Source organism: Sardina pilchardus, chromosome 7, assembly GCF_963854185.1.
Source record: "Sardina pilchardus chromosome 7, fSarPil1.1, whole genome shotgun sequence".
Lineage (NCBI taxonomy): Eukaryota > Metazoa > Chordata > Actinopteri > Clupeiformes > Clupeidae > Sardina > Sardina pilchardus.
In genome coordinates this window covers 78,572-85,505 of record NC_085000.1, presented here as the reverse complement: position 1 = coordinate 85,505, position 6,934 = coordinate 78,572, and the positions used below count along the sequence as shown (strand labels likewise).

Genomic DNA, 6,934 nt, shown 5'->3' with positions numbered 1-6,934 from the left:
TGGCCAGACACTGATTTCTCTCCTTAGCTTTGAGTATCATCTTTGTTTTAAAAGCTGAGCTTTTTTTACTCCAGTGACATTTTCTAATTTACTTGTGGTAGTTTCAAATGGTGTACACCAAGTGGTTTTTGCCATGCTATGTCACCATTACAATTTATTTAGCTTCTAAACAAATCTGTGAGCGTTTTAATCAGAGATAAAGCTGCCCTATGTATGTTGAACTGTGAGTAAAGTATGTGCACTTGCCTAACCAAACTCTTCTGTCAGTACCCTTCGTTTTTAGGATAAAGAAGGAACAGTTATTGGAAATGTTGCCAAGTTTTAAATGCCATTTGTTGTATTCTTCACTTTCAAAGTAGAACTCCACGCGGAAAATGCGCCCTTGTTTTCATGAACACAATGTAGCGTACCTCACCTTTCACAACACACGCGTCTCCAACCCGGGTTAGGGAGCTTTAAGTAGGTTACTTTGGCCGGTTGCTTTCGCTTACGGCCATACCACGCTGAACACGCCCGATCTCGTCCGATCTCGGAAGCTAAGCAGCGTCGGGCCTGGTTAGTACTTGGATGGGAGACCGCCTGGGAATACCAGGTGCCGTAAGCTTTTCTCTCCATCAGCCAGTGACACTTTTTTTTTTTTCAAGCTGTCTGTCTGTGCGTGCCTGCTCCCTAGTACGTAGACGTTCCAACCCCTTTGAATATTTGCTTCCTCCGTTTGAAAGCAAAATAAATAAATAAATAAATGAATGCATAGGTAGGAAATATAGGCTAAGCCAGCAACAGGTCGAAAAAAATTGCACGAGTTGACTGTCAACAGCTGGCGGATTGGGGGAGTTTTAGTGCTTGTTTTCATCTGGAATGTTTAGCTTATTTTTTGGGGTGACAGCTTTGTTTTCTATGTCCCTATAGTTTTCACCGTGTTGTACAATTCCCGGTCTCGCTGTGTTCATTCGCCCAAGAGCTGCAAAGTAATTTTTTCAACACTGTCTGAGTATGGAAAATAGCCTATAGTCTGCATGGCCTTCGACATCCCAGATATTGTAGTGTTTTCCTGAACAACTGTAGGTTACTCGTTTCAGGATGTCCAAGTAGAGCGAGTGACCAAAGTTCCTGTTTTTACGCACAGCGAATTGATATATGAAAAGCTAATATCAGCGTGCTTCATGAAGTTTTGCTTGACAGCAGTTGCTACTACCAGAGACGGTTGAAAAAGCTTTGAGGCAGTCAGATTGCCTTCTTGGATGATACAGTAGGAGGGTGCTCACTGCTGGGTGGGAATTCGGCTATTTGTCTGGAGGTGGTATACCCATTTATCTTAGCCAGACTACATTTAGCCTAGTCCACTCCTTGACACAATTATTTCCAAGTGTCTTTATGCAACTGCAGTAAAATCCACGTATGTGTGTGTAGGCCTATGCTGTTTAGATGTGTTCATATCTCCTTACTTATATTATATGTTCATGAATGTTTGCTTGACACCTGAAGTTTAGTCAAAGGAATAAGTAGTGAGAGCTGATATTAGGCCTACCTCTCCAAGCTGTGAGTCCTCCAAGCAGCCTACAATACTTAGTGAAAAGAGTTATGGTTGGTTGCGATTAAGAGTATGTGGAAGTGATGTATAATAAAGCTAAACAACCTATTAACTCTCAGACTTGTTTTTTTTCCCCCAGATGGCTGGAGACAAGTACGTGCAACTGGGGTGGAAGCAACCAACTGCAACCGACATCAAATATGAAGTTGTTTGAGACATTTCTAAATAAAATTTAAAAAAACATTGTTTTCCTTTTGCAAACCTAACAACTGTGCCAGTGTCTTTGTTCTTGTTTTCATAGTAGAATATAGCACACAGAGAAGCAGTCACCATCAGCTATTCTGTACATCAGCTTTTGCCTTTCCTCCACACATTTGATTTAGCCCCCATATTAAGCGTTGTATCTTGCTTAGATGGTAAAACATCTGATTTTTTGTTACAGGGCCATTATCTGTATTTTTGGGGCAAACGTCAAATCGGGGAATGAAAACATTCTACCCTTTACAAATTCTAGTTGTCACTGCAACTTCAGTTATGAGTAAATTGATTATAACTTCTGAAAGAAAGGTGATGAATTGATCTGATTCACTGAGTAGATGACAACATTGTGAGTCTCAAATACACCCTAGGTTGTTCTGTATTTACAACAGAAACTGGAGGAAAATTAGATTAATCTTGATTAATTGGTATTTGTTTAATTTTTAGGGGTTACATTAAAAAAAAAAAAAAATATGTGTGTTCTCCTCAACCTTATAAATTGTATGTTATACCAAAGATACTTAAATATAGTACCGTCTCTGGTTATACCATGTTAACAGGCTCTTTCTCTTGAATACAATGGTGGATATAATGTATCTCTTATGTAGCATTATATATATATATATATATATATATATATATATACACAGTATATATTATGATGTAGCATAACCATACAATAACCTTTTCTGTGCCACAAGGGCATCAAATGGAATGTTCTGTCGAAGCATTATGACATGACACGCATATTTAGGAGACAGGAAGTGTGTACAATTCCATCCCATTGTAAAAGCCTGAGCTGCTTCATCTTGGGTATTTAAGTATCTTTGATGTTATAATAATATTTCAACTGTTGAAATAGTAATTTACATTTTCATTGATAAAATGGCACAAGGGATGGAACGGGGGGATGGACGTTTTTAGAAGGGGGATGGTTTTACCCTTTTTTTTTTTTTTTAATCTCGGGGATGCCATCTCCCCCTCATTCCCCCTCAGCTCGACTACTGCTTAAATGTAGGCTAGTTAGCTTGCAGTGAGACACGATTTTGCCGTGGCATCATGACTCTGCGTTAATATACACGCCACTTTTTGACAGCCAAATGGCGTGTTATATCACGCAACTAGAGGTTTCCGCGTGTATGTTCACGCCGTTTTTAGCCCCATAGAAGTAGGTAGGAGTCTTTTGGAAGCTATCAGCGTCCATATTCACGCCGCATTTCCTTGTTTTTGTTTTATTTGTCACGTGACGCCGTTGAAGTCGGCTACAGCTTATCCAATCAACAGGCTTGTTATTTTACGTCATCAGGATTTGCCCTGGCGCTGGTTGACATCGGCAAGGTGAGCATTGGATGATGTACCGGGGCCGTTTGGTTCATCATTGTAACTAAATTATTTTTTTACAGGACTATCTAGACACCTAGAACTATTCGACTCGGAAACTAAAGTAATTATAAGCCTATCATGTCTGTTGGTTCGTTGGTTTTATATTAGCTATTTATGATCAAATTTCGCTAGCCTACTAGGCTATGCGTTTGATAACGTGAACGTGTTACAGGTTATGCCTATTCCATGATCTTTGTTTTACTGGTAATGTCCTTAAAAATAGACTTATACCTTTGACTTATTTTTTTTTCAGTGAATTACACCTGTTACAAAGCAAGTATTGAACCTTGACCACGATACGATACATAAGTGTATGGTTTGTTTACAATATGCTAGCTATTAGCTTTGCAGCAAAGCTGTGGTTGGAAAGGCATTTGCAATCGAACCAAATCTGCAACAAAAATGTAGCCTATTTAATGACGCACTATGGGCTTATTTCACACCTGGACATTTCGAGATTCTATAACCATTCCATGGTAGTAAACTGAACATTCCATCATTGAAATCCATTGACTTTATCCCTCTTTCTGACTTGAAAAAAAATGTGTAATAACATTTAAAACATGCCTAAATTCACTTTCTTTCAAATAATGAAGTCCACAAATTGGGAAGTTTGTTGATGTAGCCTATTTACAAATTCCAGAAAGCCCAATAATTGCAGCAAGCAATATTTGGCAGTATGTAGTTTTTTTTGTCACTCTGCTCTCTTGTCAATCTGCTCTTTTTTACAGAATGAGTGAGACAAGAGCAAAGAAGCGGCTGCAAAGCTTCAGTGCCAACAGCAGGGAATGGGCTGAAAACTTAAGGAAAAACCGCAATGTCAGCCATTTTTTGGAGGACATTGATGTGCATGTAAGTAACTGCTTTTCTTTAGGATACCTGCAGTACATGTCTTCAGGCTGCATTATATCAAACCACACTATCAATGTTTTATTTATCTGTTAGTATGAAAAAACAGTGTCTGCTTTAGACATAAACCCTCAGGGTTTCCCGCAGCGCTTTCCTGCTAAGGCGGCCGCCTTAACAACACAGGGCTGCCGCCTTAACTAGCGTCTTCAATAAATAAATAAATAAATAAATATATTATGTATAGTGATATTCGCCGTATTACTCTGTCATGTTTTCTCCCTGTCATTCCAAACCGTAGCCGCTAGTCTCCCTTCTCTGTAGAACGCATACAAAAAATAAACTTTTTCAAATCGAGTTGGCCTATGCGCTCAGGCGACGCGCTCATACAGCATGAGTATTTGATATCAGGTCAGGTGCCACTGCCACGCATATCTCAGAGTGACTGCGAACACAAATAGCCTAAACCTAGCTAGATTTGACGACTCTCACAGGAATGGTTCTCCGTTGAATCTAGCAAATGTGTGGGATGAGCGGCATAAAAGATAAAGCGCAACACTTTTGAGCGCTTTATCTTTTTTTTTTTATCACTCGTCTACTATGAATGCATAGCCCACTGCATCTTGTAATGTGACAAACACTTGTGCCATCTAGCCTACAGCTAACAACAACTTGTGACGGCTATTCATTCACGTGTTGTAAAATACTGAAATTGTGAGGTTTACACAGGCTAGTTTAAACTTTAAACTGTAGCCTCTTGTCTCCCGTTTCATTCATCCCGACCGGGCGGGACGCACGTTTCCGTTTTGTAGAAATAATTCCTGAATGTTTTTGTTCAGAGCTGAACATGCAACTGTATTTGACAGATGACAGATTTGGGTGCTAGTGACAAAATATTAGCGTTCAATGCGGTACGATCTCGCTAATTATGTTTTAAAAAGCATTAAAAACGTTCCGGCTCTCTTATGCTATATGAGCAACAGGCACGCACAATATACAGCTTCAATCAAAGAATTAGGCAAACTGTTCAATTATGAACTAGCTCTAATTTAATTAAAAGCTTTTTAATGAAGACGAAGAGTGCCTTGGATTTCTTCAAAACTTTTCAATCAAAGAATTGCAGCTTTAGGCTACTAAATCACAATTCACTAACTTTACCATACAGTCGCAATGTTACATTTTCATACAGTTTCATCTTTATTTCATGGTATATTCTAAAATATCCACCATTACAAATATTCTTGGTTTTAATAGAATATTATAATATTGACTGGCTTTTAAATATATCCTATGGTGCTATGCTGAGCAGTGCAAATGTTTTGAAAGATACAAAAGGCCCTGTATTGGAGTTGTAAACTTACACTTTTAAGGTATAATATTGTCTAAATTGTGTTAATGATGTTTAATTGGTTGCTGATACAATTAAATCTGATACAATGAATGTGAAATCCAGGTATATTGCTGTCATTACTGTCAAAATTCAACATTTTCAACATTAATGAAATGCTGACAGCCTACTAAATTTTTACTTCAGCTGACCTCCTTGTCTTAAAGTAAATCAGAAAAGAAGTTATTTAGACAAGTGTGTGCTAGACTGCTCCTGTAGCCAACAATCCCCTCTCTACCCTTTGGGAATTGAACTGTTATATGATCCTTGGTGATGTAAATTATGAAAACCTCTTTCTTTGGTTGGTCTTGATGCGGCCTTGACTCCTTTAAGACTCGGATTCGACTCCAACTTGCTTCCTAAAAGACTCGGTCGTTGTCACTCGGTCTCGGCTGCAGTTAAACCAACGGTCTCGACCCCCCCCCCCCCCCCCCCCCCCCCCCCCCCCCCCCCCCCCCCCCCATCGTAGGACAGTGGCGGCGATGCGGCGGGGACGCTACGGCGACGCCCCCTTCCCCTGGACAGACACCACCTTAACTAACAAATTTTCTGGGGGAAACCCTGAACCCTATGTAATGAGGAATATGAAACCTGATATGGCAGATATTTACAATTATCAACCAAGTGTCCCAAAGGTATAGTTACCAGTCTGTAGTTGCAGCTGTATTGAGAAACAGGTCCTGGGCCACTTGTAATTAATCCCAGGGAACGCTACCCTGACATAGCCCGCCCATAATACTGCTGTTCATCCGTATTCATGGTCTGGAAGTTCTTTAACCTGACGCGATTATAGGGCATATGGGAGGGAATTCAGTTCTGGTTTGAAACGATTGGACAGCTTGTCTAATCAGCTTTGCTTATTGGCCAGTTGTCTCTTTACTGATGTAACCCCTCCCCAGAACACCGTCCCCAGACCATGAATACGGACGAAAATCTGTATTATGGGCAGGCTATGTCAGGCTAAGGGAATGCAGCAAATGGTATAGGATTTGTTTTGTAGTTTTTATTAGATGTAAACAACTATTGTTTTAGCACACCACATCCTCCTTCATCAAATGGCAATGGAGGAAGACTGTATAGATAATCATTATAGAGCATGTCCTCCTTAACAACCTTAACACAGTTGGGGGGGGGGGGGGGGGGGCGTAGCCTGGTGACGCTATCCTACATACTTCTACCCAAAGATTTTGGCTCGTACAGTAGTCTGGCCCAACCCCCCTAGCTCGGTTCGCCTACGGTTTCACCAATCAGCACACAGTTTAGAGCGATGGCTCTGAACTTGCCTGTAGTTCAGCAGCATGTAGTTCAACAGCATAGGAACGTGTTTGTTATTCTCCCCCCTACTTCCGAATTACCTTTACAAAATTGCAGAGTCCTTTACCAATCTTGCGCATGCCATATTGTTTAAACATACCTCTACTGTGTCAAAGAACTACTATTTCTACTTCAGAAAAAAGGTTTTCCTTGGTATATAATATTTCTCCCCTAACCTTTAACAAGTGATGGGTGGGTGTGCTGGGTGTATATTG

General features: G+C 40.1%; 1 non-coding gene across 1 annotated transcript; it reads left to right on the top strand.

The window, feature by feature from the left end:
- The first annotated feature begins 485 nt into the window (after window positions 1–485).
- Window positions 486–604, top strand: LOC134088308 (5S ribosomal RNA). The gene has a single exon (XR_009939946.1). It is a non-coding gene; the product is annotated as a 5S ribosomal RNA (ribosomal RNA).
- The last annotated feature ends 6,330 nt before the right edge of the window (window positions 605–6,934 follow it).